This window comes from Periophthalmus magnuspinnatus, chromosome 20, assembly GCF_009829125.3.
Source record: "Periophthalmus magnuspinnatus isolate fPerMag1 chromosome 20, fPerMag1.2.pri, whole genome shotgun sequence".
Lineage (NCBI taxonomy): Eukaryota > Metazoa > Chordata > Actinopteri > Gobiiformes > Gobiidae > Periophthalmus > Periophthalmus magnuspinnatus.
This window is the reverse complement of record NC_047145.1, coordinates 25,181,043-25,195,736: the sequence shown is the minus strand read 5'-3', so window position 1 is coordinate 25,195,736 and position 14,694 is coordinate 25,181,043.

The following is a 14,694-nucleotide window of genomic DNA, read 5'->3' as shown; positions in this document are numbered from 1 at the left end:
TGAGGGTTTAAACTGTTTGAAAAATGTCTTCCTTGTCTGTGCATTTTGGATGTAATTTTCTGTACATGTATTCTACTTTAGAACTCAGCACTGCTTCCTGTATTTTTTGATTTTCCACAAACTAAGGGGGCCAGACGCTCCGTACCAAAAGAAAAGTTCAGCAGGCTATTGAGTTTCACCATATGTATATCCTATTAGCAAATAAAAAGACAAGAAGTACCTTTATTTACTTTTTTTTTTTTTTTTTTTTTTTTTTTTTTAAGAGCTAATTAAATTCAATACACCTGCCACACAATCAGACAAAACACAAATCCAGACAAAAATATATAGAATAGTAAAAACACCCAAACCCAAAACAAACGGCACATAATTGACCCAAATGTCGGTGCAATGCTCTTGTAAAGGTTTGGTTTAAACGGGTAAAGTGCAAATAGCCTTAGAAATAAATGGGAACCTCAACCAGGACAAACTACCAAGCTATATCATATCATTATTGCTGAGTTTTAGACGACATCACAACATTCTATAGACCAGTGTTATTTAATGCAGATAAAGGCAGGTAAAATGAATACTGAGTGACCGAACTCAAACAAAAGCCTAAACCTGAGACAACATTTTCAAGTAGTCATTTCTATAGCTCCATCTACCTATACCTTACATATTACTTTTACTGACATGAAATATTATTATTACTTTTACTGATATGCATTAAATTTGGCAGATACATTGGTAATAACAGGGAAGGTCCATGCAATAGCGCCCCACTAGAAAGTACACAGAATTTACAACAGGAAGAAAAAAGTACTGGAGTTGTGGAGTGGATATGGCGGTTGCTGGAGGATAGAGGGCTGTGCGTGCCTTTATCGCTGCTTGCGGCTTTAATTTGAACTGCTATAGAATGTTGCGATGCCATCTGAAACGCCGCAATAACCAGAGAAAGATAAGATTGGTATAGGTGTGATTGCTCAGCTAAAATTACGCTAAGTGGCTGAATTCAGGACTGCTTTGCCAAGAAAAGCCAACAGCAGTGCTCCCGCTGTGCAGCTGTAAGTCTTCAGTATCATCTCCTCCATGCTGAGCTGCAGGAAGTTGTTGGTGTAGTACCGTCCACCATTGGCGATCTTCATTTGCTCTATGGTTCGGAACAGCTCAGACACTTGGTACCGGTTGCTCCTGTACACGTCCTTGTTCTCTCCCCAGTATTAGTTGTCTACCACATGGACACGGTTGCCACATTTCTCCAGAAGCTGCCTCAAACCCTCATTCTCATACACAAATTCCTGGATGGTTGTTTCCTCGTCCAGTTGGTCTCCGCCGGTGAACAGCAAAATAGCGTACTCCAGCGCGCCCTTGGAGAAGTATTCCTGGAGTTTGTTTATAACGGCCTGCTCTTGGGACGTGTGTCGGTCGACCTTGAGCACAATGAGGAACACGTGGGGTCCCGAGTGGCACTCAGTGAGGCACTTTAAGATCTCGGACTTCATCTCCTTCTCGCGCCCCGTGTCGAACAGTCCGGGCGTGTCGATCCACTTCAGGAGGTGCCCGTTCACCTGCCGATTTCACAGTTAATGAGGGTGAGAAGAAACATCACCAGTTTACAATTATTCACTGTTATTGACGTGACCTAACAACAGAGACCAGCTTCATGAAATCAAACTTTCTGAAGGAAAAGTTCAAAACTGCACTATGTCATGTTTCTGCTTGTCTCCATGGAGATGTCATTGCTTTGCCTGGAATGTTCCACAGTATCCATCATGGAAACAGAGCCTCTTTCTGTCCCTATAAACCTCCTTCTTTTCCCTTAGTTGAGTAGCTCTGGCCTTACAGACTTGAACTCTATCTGTAAATGAATGCACATTAGTCCTGGACACATCTGCAGCTGCCCGTCCGTGGGAGTGGATCTCTCCTTCAAGTGGTTCTCCTCGAGGTTTCTCTTTTATCCACAGTTTTTTTTTTTGTTTTTCCTTGCCGAGAAGGAGGGTCTAAAAACAGGGGATGTTCTGGGACAGTTCTCCATTTGCTTGTTTTCTGTTGATCAATTTGCTTGTCTCTTTCTGTTTCATTGTTGATTTTCTAACTTTCTGTTGTTTAAATCAATGCTCATGTTCAGCGCTAAGAGAAGAGGCAGCTACTGTTGTGATTTTGGGCTTTACAAAAATAAATTGAACTGAATTGAACAAGCAGAGAACGCCACCAGGCCAAACTACAGATCAGGTTTTAGTTAAGTTAAGGTAGCCCATATTGTCACTGTAGGGAAGTGTCCTCTGCATTTGACCCATTCTTCTGTGTCTGGGTTAAACCTGTCAACGCCGAGGGGCCCATGTCCAGATCTTGAGCTAGTCTTGATCAGGTCAGCCTTAGCTGGAGGATTTAACCCACAGTGCATGTTTTTGATTGATGGGAGAAACCAGAGTGCCATCTCCTCTCCTCAATCAATCAGGATTCATCCTCTGCCAACGGACATTTTGGTAGTTGTAGTGTTCGTGTTTCTTTTAATTTTATTTCATCAAGTGTTCCTGTGTCCTTGAGAACGTAAGTCAATGTTGGAGTGAAGACGTTTCGCTGCTCGTCCAAACCGTTTCTTCAGTTCTGGTCAGATTCACTGCTGGACACGGCCTTATATCTGTCTGAAGGAGGAGATAACTACACTGAAACTGTAAACAGCTATTGTCTCCAGTTTCAGTCTTAATGGTCTCCATTCAACCTTTAATGGTCCTACTGGTTCACCCTATTGTTCTCTTTGTTCCTTTTTGTTTCTGGGGGTGGGTTTATAGATGGGGGAGAGATGATGTCTCAGGCCGCCATTTCTGTTCAAAGATGGATTGTCTTTTATAAATAGCTTTTTAACTCCTCTCTCAAACCATTTCTTTTCTCTGGCTCACATCTGACCTTCACTGTCTTCAAACGAGTGGTTAGTGTCTTTAAGATGTAGATGAACAGCAGACTGTGTCCCTGAGCTGCTCTCTCGACGGTGTTGGTCCATTCTCTTATGGAGTGTTTAGTTTCTCCAGTGTAAGGCTCTCTGCACTCTTCACTGAATGGAGTAGACACATTACTTTGTTTGTGGCTCAGGGTTTTGTCCTTTGGGGGAAACAGTTTCTGTCTTAAAGTGTTTGTAGGTTTGAAATAGACTGGAATCTCAAACTGTCTGAAAATTCTCTGATCTGAATAGTTACACCTTTTCTTCTAGGTTCAGATTCCCTGTTGTCCTGTTTTTTATCTCTCAGATCTATTGAAGGCCCATTTTGGACGTCCACAAGCAGAGAGGGCTTTCTCCACGAGTTGTACATCAATGTTATTTTATGCTAATTAGTTTTCTGTTTGATCATTTATTCACATTATTATTTGTGGTCCTTGCAGTTCTATAGATTTAAGCTCTAAAACCACATCAAACTGTCTCAAATTGCAGATATTTTCTTCTCATGTTTGATTATACCTGTGGTTTAGTCAAGATCCCATCCATTCGGTCATAATTATTCCTGTTGTTCGCGTGACCGTTGCACTCCGCTGCTGCACATGATGCGTTCCAGGGCACTTGGAATGTTTAACTTTAAGTGAGAAAGTGCCATGGTCTCAGTGTCATTACGTCACTGCTTTGTGTCATCGTGAATAATGTATCTCTATAGTAGATAATAGGAGATAATAGTCGAGCTAAAGCAGTCATAAGTCACACTAGGCCTGTCGTTCTGCTCATCCCAGTCGGCTTCACTATGGGCCACAAGTTTTACATCTGCATCATGTTTCTTGTAACACAGGGCCTTTCAAATACCTCAACATGTGTTTAGCTGCAACACTTTTGAAGTACAATACATCGCTGAAATAAATATAGACGATGAACGATAACACTGAAACTAATTTATGCCACTGACACAAAAACCCAACAGAATTTGAACCACAAAAACTCTTCTAAATCTACAGTATTGCAAAAAAAAACAACTGAGATTCAATAGATAAACAGCAGAATGAAACACTTTAGTCGCTAGTTTGTATTTGTAACGAGTCATAGAAGTTGTGAGTGCAAAGAAAAAGTACGACACAATAAATATTGACTCCCAAAAATGATTGTTTCACGTGTCATGCGTTGAACAATATGTTGATATAGTGATTATTGTGACAGTGATGAGGCCTATAAAGAGATTAAGATCATTTACTAACAATAAAACGTAGATCAGAGCGAATAGTTACATGGATTAAACTGCCAAACTGTACTTCTTTGGATCAGCAGGAGCGCCCTCATTATCAAATTTGTCAAGAATGTTTGGCTTTGTTGTGAATTTGGACCCCAGCATTTCCTGAATATTTGACCATCACTCGCTAATAAGATCATCAACCCAAGTAATCCACGTGACCCTTTCATTTCCATCTGTTTTAGAGTAAACGCAATTGTCGGCAGTATTTTGAACAAAAGCATTTTCAATCATACAGCATCTTTTTAAAATGTCGTCCTGACCTTACAGTGACTTTTTGAGCTGACGCACTTGTTTTTGTCCCGTTTTGGACTTCACCTCAAACCTGGTGCATGTGTGAACGGTGGTCACTGCTGATGATTTTGTACCTGGTAATTTACTAGAAACGATGTGTGAGTGGAGCTTTAGAGGAGCTTTAGAGCCTTAGAGCTTTAGAGGAAGATCTCGTTTAAAATAGATGCTTTAATAGGCCATGTTCATGTACAACATAGTTTTGTGTAATTTTGTTCTGCAGTGAATTAGAAACTTGATCTGATATTTTTATTTTACTGCTGTGCCACAATTGGCTCAGGTAGAAAACAGGGCAGTTGAATAGTTGAGTTTTTTTTCTTTTTCTTGATAATCACAATGACGATAATCAATTTGTAAATCAAGAATCACACAGAAATGGTGTATAAAATTAATCATTACACTTTTTAACATGGAATAATACATAAATGCTGATATTTCCAAAGGACAAGCAGAATATGAATAATCAGTAACTTCTTCATTCATAAATAAAACGGAGAGCATGAAACACAAACTTTCTGCTTGTATCCAAAGCCAAACGCTGTCACAGTGTCTGAAAAGATCATTAGTTGGCTGATTTATAATATTACTCAAGTAAAAGGAAACACGCCATGAAAACAGCTGAAGTGAAATCGATGTCAAGTAAAGATCAGTAGGCTACGCTCTGACACAGGTTTATTTTTATCCTGTTGCTCAAATGTCAGACTGAATCCCACACAGCCCGAGTGGAGTGAACGAGAAAGTGAAAGTATATTCATTATAACTGTGGCTGCTGCAGTAACTTCTGCCTTCATGAAGGATTAAAGTCTGTAAAGGTAAGAGCTTTGCCAAACTACAAAACATCTGCCAGAAATGTATGGAAACAGGGAAATATACAAAAAAAGTATTTATTTGTTTGTTTCAGCATCAAGAAACATGCTCTCCTAGAACTTTTAGCATTTATTTATTATTTATTATGGTTATCTGTAGTTAATTGGCAGAAAGCGAAACCTTTGAGAACATCTCTACATAAAACTGACCCTCGCTGTGGAACGAAACTGATGTCAGGATTAATTTCAGCTTAAAAATCATGTATGTATTGTGTGACTCAATGTAAGATGCTGTTTTCTGAATAAAAAGTAGATAAATAATCTTGTGAACTCCAGCTCGTGCATAACTAAAAATATATATATAGTGTATGTAAACTTATGGTTCCAACTGTATGTATTGATAATATTATGTCCTAAATAGACATATAAAAGTACTTCTTAAAGTATTTCCAAATCCCTGTTCAGATTTGGGCTGAAGGCTGTTGTCCACCAGATGCAGATAAACACTATAATAAGGAGTGGAAGGACCAGGCCCCATGGAACACTGGGGAAATAGCCTTTGTTTCTCTCTATAACGAATATAATGAGGCAAGTTAACTGTTCACTTTCCACTCACCTTAAGAAAATTCTCACTGAAGTAATGAAACAGTTTTATAGTTGATGGACAGAATATGTGAATGGATGTACTTTGATCCACCAATATAAACCAGCTGATTATAATTGACCTGAATAAATAATAAAATGTATATTCTTACATTTTGTTCATTTTTACATTTTTGAATGAATTCACTGACGTTCAGAAAAACAGGGGCAGAGTGTTCACCCAGAAATACAAAAGTTGAGAGTTTGCAGTCCAGATGACGATGATTCTGTCGTGTCCCTGGTCAAGAGGCTTCATCCACTTTACCGGACAGAGTTACATATTCCCCCTTAAGCCACATTCACATGTTTTGCCAGAGCAGGGTCTTGTGTAATTTACAGGAGTGGCTTAAAAGGCCTATATCACGCTATTTTCTCTACTGAACTAAAGGTAAAAGGAGCTGTTCACTTGAAAACTACCACTTTATGACATCACAAGGTGGAACGGAGCATTTAGAGCTTTGGAGATCCATCCATCCGTTTTCTTCCTCTTATCCGGGGCGGGGTCATGGGGGCAGCAGTCTAAACAGGGACTCCTAGACTTCCCTCACCCCAGACACGTTCTCCAGCTCCTCCGGTGGGACCCCAAGGTGTTCCCAGGCCAGAGACACATAGTCCCTCCAGCGTGTCCTGGGTCTCGACGTGGAGGAGCAGCGGCTCTACTCCGAGCTCCTCCCGTGTGACTGAGCTCCTCACTCATGTTGTTTGACAGTTACCAATGTTGGTACTGGAGTTCGAGCATTTTGTAATAACACTGAAACTATGTTAAAGGTAACATTGTGTGAGATGAATGGAGGGAAACTGTTGGGGTTGTGTAGACGCTCCTTTACAGGGACAGGGCGGTCGGATGAGACTCAAGGCCGGAAAAATAGACTGGTGCAGCCTGGAGAGATGAGCGAGGCCGGAGGGAGGAACCTGGGCGACAACCTACTCAACATAATATTTGCATATTCATGTTTCATGATATATTTTTATGTTACGGGGCCAGGGAAAAGCAGACAGACTGCCTGCTGCACACACGAGGGATAGATCATATGACCCCGGGTCCTGTATTAGATTGTAACTGTCAGGGGAATAAACTTTTAAGATTTGAACTGATTGAATCCAGTCGTCATTTTGATAGAACACGCCTAACAATCTCTAACTAGTGTAACCTCTATCTTTTATAGTGTACACCGACGGACGGCTTCTGACGGTATCTGTCGGTCCGTACCTGATCCAAACCAACACCGCTGGGACCCATGATAACAATAAAACATCTAGGAGACGTTTTCAAATACATATCATCACACATTGACAAAAGTTTTGCCATGGGATTGGGAGACACTAGGGTATTATTGCAAGCATATAACTATGTGTGTGTGAATAGATATATCTATATCTATATCTATATCTATCTGTCCCTCTCTCTGTCTCTATCTCTGTCTTTCTCCATATATATGTATCTATCTGTCTATCTATAGAGAGGGAGAGAGAGAAAATCAATCAAAAACAAGCGCAGCAAATTCACCTGCAACATACAGCACATTTGTTTGTTTCAAAAAACAATGTCTAGAAATTTAGTAAAGATAAGGATTCCCTTTTGTTCCTTTTTTTTAAAAAACCTTAAATCTTTTTAACCTCAAGAATGCATGTGCAGAGCTGACATAATAATTGAGTAAACAGTTAAAACCCAAAAGGCGTTGACCTTGGTGTGGCTTAGGGCAATTCAAGGTCACGCCCGCTGCAGGCTTGCCCGCAGCTCTATATACGTGTTGGTGCGGGGGGAGTGCTTGTGCGACCAGTGGGGAACGAGCCGCGTATTGGCAATTTGCCTGCGGACTCGGGTGACACTGCGCTAAGCGCTACTGTGTCATCCGAATACTCTGATAGAAATGTTCGTTTCTGATGCAAGCGTCAAAGAGGAGAAAGAGACTGAAATATAAGTCAGAAGGGTTTAATGAGTTCATCACAGGTAAAGTTAACAATGGAGCACCGGACTCTCAGGAAAGGATAGGAAGAGAGTCCTGAGATGTTTGTCTTTCCAGCTTTTATAGGCCTCCCAGTGTGTGAGGCGGGTCTTCCTCTCGGCAGCATGTGATTACACATTAAAAACCTTTTTGGCAAAATCCCTGAATGTGCGTTTTTAAGTCAATCAATCTTATTGTTTTATGACCCTCACAGGATGGGGGCACTCAGACCTTGGTGAACAGGGCCACAGATAAGAAGTGGCCCTGGTCCTAGGTGTTATTTTCTTGGCCCCAGTGCTGTAGATTGCTTTACGACCCTCTCAGGGTGGGGGTCTTTGGTGAGTAGGGCTACAGGCATCTGAGGGTAGCATTACATTGTTAAAAAAATACCTTACAACTCCAATTACATTCAAATTTATATAAAGGGTCCGAACCGTCTCCTTCCTTCGGTCATGGTGCCACTATTTCTATTGACTTCAAAATTTAAAGGTCTATTCAAACCAGACTCTGTTGATTACAAGTGTGTGTGTGTGTGTGTGTGTGTGTGTGTGTTTGTGTTTGCAGGCTTGCACATTGCCTTTTAAAATATCACATTATTTCAAGTATAAATAACAAAGAAATACAAAAACGCCTTTGGAACAATCCCATGCGTCTTTGCGCGCGCGGCGCCAAGTTCACGTTCTTCCGGGAGTGTGCTGCGGATAGCGTCCTCCCTAATCCTCTCAGAGCCACATGGGGAAGCTGTCAGCGACAAGTGTCTGGACTTGTTTCTTTGTTAGCGGTAAGTTTAAATGTATTCTATATTTTTGCTGTTAAAAGCGTTGTAGAGTTAAAGCACACGTTTTATTGTCAGCCCCATGTTTGACAACAAACTTGGACATAATAGCAACTTGTGTAATGCGCCCTCTGTAATGTCTTTGGAGCGTGTATTTGGGGACGATAAGAGCAGGGCCTAAGTATAATATTGCGTGTTAATGTGGACTGTTGTGGCGTCCCTGTCCACTAAATTGACGTAGTAATGCCTCTGCTATAATGTGTGCTTTTGGGCAGCTGTGCACAGTTGAACACATTACCTTTAGAAGAGTCCGCCTTCCTTTCTTATTTCCAAGTTAAGGGATCATTTGCTTCGTAACGATTTGCATATGCTATTACAGCACGGAAAGGATGAAGTTTATTTAGTTAATATTAAGTTCTTAATGATAATATGATAATAGTCTATAATGATTTATGAATGAAATACTTAAAATCCCGCGTGAAATGAATGGCAAAATTGCTTTCTGGCGGATTTGTAGTCAGTGCAATGCCCAAAATTGTAGATGTGAATGTTAAAAAAAACAATAACGTGCTTATAATAATCATAACTTGATGCATAGCAAATATTCAATAACAGCAGGTATACTATACTATGATTAGTATTGTTTCAGGGCAGTTTATAGGGGTTAAATATTGTGCAAGCACAAGTATGTAATACTACCAGTATTACTTAGTACTGTTCCTGGGCAGTGTACGGGGATAGTTTGGAGTGAGTAAATGTTGTGCTCACTTGCTAATGTATAAGGATTATTTTGACTATTACAAAGTTAGTTTCTAAATATAACTCAGTGTTTAAGTGTGTTTCCTTTCAGAATATGTACGCATACCGTGATCAGGATTGGCCGCTGCGGTGCCTGTGACGGGCCGGAGCAAGAAGGAGATGTTGGCGGAGGATCCTGGTGACCTGTTCCTCGTGCTGGCTCGCGGCAAGCTTCAGATGGAGAAGTACCAGGGTCAAAGGTTCCGGTGGCTGCTGGAGCATTCCCCAGGGTATAGTGTGTATCTGACCCTCAGCTTTTCCGGAGAGGAGGATAGGGAGAACCCGCTCGTCGGCCGATAAGCATTTGAAGGTTGGACACATTGTTCAGCCTGTAATTTGGTTCCTACGACGGAGTATAAGGGTCACTTAAATTTTTTTTTTTTTAAATGCGGGCGCTACGAGAAAAAAAAGTCGTAGTATTATGAAAAAAAAGTCGTAGTATTACGGAAAAAAAAAGTAGTATTACGGAAAAAAAGTTGTATTATGAGAATAAACTCAAAGTCAAAGTGAGAGACGAAGCTAAAGAAGCAAAGGGAACCTTCTCCTTCACCCGGGTTTCTATACCATCTTTTCGAAGCAGGTAATGACCATTATCTTATTATAGGTATGTGAAATATTATTTTTCAAACATTTACAGTGTGGTGGCCTTTTGGCTAGTGGCCCGAATTAGTCTAGATGCGAGTGAGGCTCCCAGTAAACCTCCCCGGTGCTTATGTTCTTCCTATAGCATCAGGCCGTGGGTAGTGCATGAGAGTTCTGCTAGCCAACCTCTGCGCACCTGGCTAAGGGACCGACTGCGGGGCAGGGCCGCTGTTTGCTCGTCACGGACAGAGAGAGTTTGTTCACATGTGTCCACACATGTATGAACAATCGTTGTCCATATGTGGTCCTTAAGCTTATGGGTTCACGAGTTTAAATGTAATGGCGCATGGAGCTGCTCTTAGCCAATTTTGTCTGGTTTGTACGCTGCGTTAGACCCGGTTTGGTTCGGCATTAGAGGTTTTAAACCTGGTTTAGACAAGCCCACCACGAGGTAAGCATGACCTCCGGGATAGTCCCGCGCCAGGCTGTTCTCGCTGACCAGGTCCAAGAAGGATGTGGCACAGAGAGCTCACGTGGGGATGAGGAGCGCACGGGAACTGATCGAGCGGCCGACCGTCACTCATCACCAACACAGCACTGATCATCCCCGGAGAAATGCGCTAGCTCCGTCCTTGTGCGGACAGCACTATCCCTACTATGCTTATCCGCAATTGACCCATCTCTCTCCCCGCATACAACTAAGACTAAACCGGGCAGCTCCATGTGCCATTACGAACAACACCAATGTTGTTTAAAATATCTACAAGAATACAGTAGGCCATTGTTTGCAACTGTCCCCGTGAGTTGGTCCAGTTTTGCTCAAATTCTCTTATTCTCTATAGTAGTTGTGGGTCCCCATACCAGTGCCAGCGGACAAAAGCATAAATTTAAGAATAGCGGTATTAAAAACCATAATTATGCATGTATTGAATATCTCCATTCACCAAGGCATGTGTTTACAGTGGATTGTGGATCTGGCCATATCCAGTTTTGGAGGAAGACTTGCTTTGGATGTGAATATCATGATATTAGCAAGTTTTATGCTGTGACTAGTGTATAATTAAAAGAGACAGTAAATGGACAGATAATTATTGGCATATTTTCTTGTCTTTTACAGATCCATAATGAATGATTCAATTTCTGAAATAGTGACATTTTTAAGAAGGCGTCAGGTCTCAGAAGAAATCATCAAATGAATTGAAGACCAAAAGGTTACTTTTATTGTAAAATGCACCCTCATATCATATGGGCTATGTTTAGATGCTATTGCAGTTGGGCCAATACATGCACCTATAACAGTTACATTACAAATCAATTACTTGCCACGTTTGTTTCACTGTTAACAATGATGTCCATTTATTTTTCCAATGAAAATTGTTTGATCCCAACACTTTCATTATTTTGCACTGCTTGCAGATTGACAGAGAAGTAATTTTGCTGATGGAAGATGCAGATTTGGAGGATCACCTGACATTCTATGGAGACAGAATTGCATTGATAAATTTTTGCAAATGTCATCCACATTCAACCATACGAAAACAGGGACTTTTTGAGAAACTAAGGGAAAAAATGAAAGTTAGAAAGCAAACTCAAACTGGGGAAGAAGAGCCAGGACCATCTAACAAAACAAAAAAAGAGCTAAACCATTTAACCGAATAATTGAAATAGGCTGGATCCACACTGAAAACAAAATAACAAAGCAGGTCAGAGCAAAACAAGGAGGAGGGACAAGAAAGGTTAACATCAGCAACCAGGCAGGATTTAATGACATTTTAGAACAAGGAAAATCCTTGTTTTTTTCCACAGGGGAAATCTAACAAAGGCGCTGAGACTGATTTCGATTTTGATGTTTGGGATTTTAAACAAAATCCCCTACCTCATGAAATGTCTGTAGAAGACATATACAATACTGTGAAGCTACCAATACTGAGGTTTTATTTGGCAACCCAACCCAAAACAGTGATTGTGGATGATGATGATGTTGATGATTATACACCTTTTGAGGGAGATGAAGAGCACCCAGAAGCTATTAATAACCCACAAAAACTGTTACCAGAGATGCAGCCAGAGGTCTATATTTTTTCAGAGGATATGAGCACAGGGTTAGCCTATGCAGAAAATGGTACAGATTTTGCAACATTTCATGTTGATAGTTCAGTGGCTATACCTCTGGATACTTCAGATTATGCTCAGAGTATTTCTGTTTTGAATGCTACCAACTCTGACCCAGAGATTACATTTGGCCCAGACCCAACTAACAGTGAGGCTTCTCTCAGTGATACGCTCATTTACCAGCCTGATGGTACGCTCCCACCCAGTCCACAAAGCATCATACCAGAGGTGACTTTGATGTTACACCATGCAAACAGCTTCAGTGAAATGATAGGGGCTTTTTTAAATGATGACATACTACGCAAAACTATTAGAGTTAAGCGTTTTCTTCCAGACAACAGACTGGAGAAGGGTAGTGGTTCAGGTTTAGTCAAAGATGTCTACACTAGCTTCTAGGGAGAGTTTTATGAAAGGTGTACTCTGGGAACCACCTATAAAGTGCCTTTTCTTAGACATGATTTTACTGAAGTAACTTGGAAGGCTATTGGTAGGATCTTTGTTAAAGGATTTCAAGATTGTGGGTACCTGCCTCTTAAACTTTCCCCTCCGTTTCTAGAGGAAATGCTTTTTGGGAAGATTTACAGTGACCTTATCAAAAGTTTTCTCCAGCTTTTCAGCTCCCATGAGAAAAATGTTATCAGCAAGGCTCTTGTTAACCTTGATTCTGTCGATGCTGATGAGATCACAGACCTGCTATCTAACTATGAAAAAAATCTGTTCTGAAACCCTTCCTGAAATATTCCTTGAGCTAGCACACAAATAAATAATCGAAAAGCCAATGTTTGTTATTGACTGCTGGCAGGGGATTGCACAGCCACATATGCTACTCAACCCTGAAGAACTGACAAAAATGTACAGTGAGCGGAAACCTACTACAAAAACAGTAGCTGAAAAGTTACACTTTCCTGATACAATGACACCAAATGAAGCAGAGGTGGCACAGTACTTAGTAAAAAATATGTCAAAGAACTTAGTGAAGAGAGAGTCGAGAAATTTCTGAGGTTCTGTACAGGGTCAGATTTGCTGGTATCTGGTTTTATCAAAGTCGAATTTGTTGTTCAGACAGCATTTACTCGTAGACCAATTGGGCGTACCTGTGCATCACTTTTGCATTTGCCAGGCAGCTATGATAACTTCCCAGACTTCCGCAGTGAGTTTAACGCAATCCTTGACAGTAATATCTGGATAATGGATATTGTTTAGACATGAGTATGGCACTGTTTCAGTTTTCTTTGTCTTGTTTTTTATGATAAAGTAAATGTTTATTTACTATGAATGAACATTGTTTCATTTTTCACATTTTATTTTTTTGACAAATATGCTACTGTTACGGTTCATGTTTCAAACCAAGTGTCTTTACATTGCCTCTGGTAGGCACATTTGCAACTTTTGAATGTTACACATTTTACAGAAAAGCAGTTTTATGCACTTTTTGAATGTTCAATAACAATAATTAAGCAATAAATACAATGTTCAAATAAAACATTCTGCTTAGTTTTTTCTCCTTCAAATACACACAACTTTAGCATAACACCTCTCAGTAGAGGTGGTGAGTTCAACAGTTCAAATATAGTTAAGTAGTTCATTTCTTAAATGTATGTATAGTTCCGCAGCTGTGGAGCCATTTACTGGAGCACTCCATCCATTTTCATCCATGAGGACAGTGCAGAGTTCAAAGACAGTTGGATCACAGGGGTACTGCCCTTTAGGTGTGCACTCTTCTTTGCATATTGCTATTTCTTCTGGTATGGCTGGCTGCAACTTGTCCTCACCTCCATGAAGTTGTGGCATGGTGTACATGAGAACTGGTCTTCCTCCAAGCATCCCAAAGCCACGTCTCGTCATTATGCGGTGTGAGTTCCAGGTTCTGACCACACCATCTATTTCGCCCTATAATACGATAAATAGATACGTTTAACTGGAAATAATAACAGGGTGTCAAATGTATCAAGCAGTTTTACACTTTAAAAGTAGACCAACTTTAATGTAGCCAGTATTAGAGTAGCCTACTTTTACAGCCTACCTATGACGCGTTTCAGGGATTCAGTAATAGCGATAGGAGTTTCATTTTTTGGCATACTTTGTGGCGCGAATGTGCGCTCCCAAAGACTCGCGCATAGAGGATAAAAAACCACATCCACATTTCCACAGACACATGACACAGCGACTTCCCCTTCTTAGCCCACAAAACGGACCATCAGGCCTCACAAAAAGATCGCCAACAGCAGCAATATGATCAATAAGTAACTAATAGCTCATACTCCAACGTGCTATGGTCTAATTTTCCAGGGAAGTAATGAGTGTCTAAAGCTATGCAACACTGAAAATAGCTTACCTGTATAATGTTAAGGAAACAGAATTGTGCCAAGTTTTTGTCCAGGAAATCACCGGTGAAATGTCCATGTTCCTTTAGAAAGATGTCCATCCAAAACTGAATGCATTGTTTACGCAGGACTCCCCACCAAGACTCTATTCGTTGATTGGCGGTGCTGCATCCATAGATGAAGCTTTGATCTCGAGCAAATGCGTCGGTGTGGTTTCTGCGCAAGAACCGT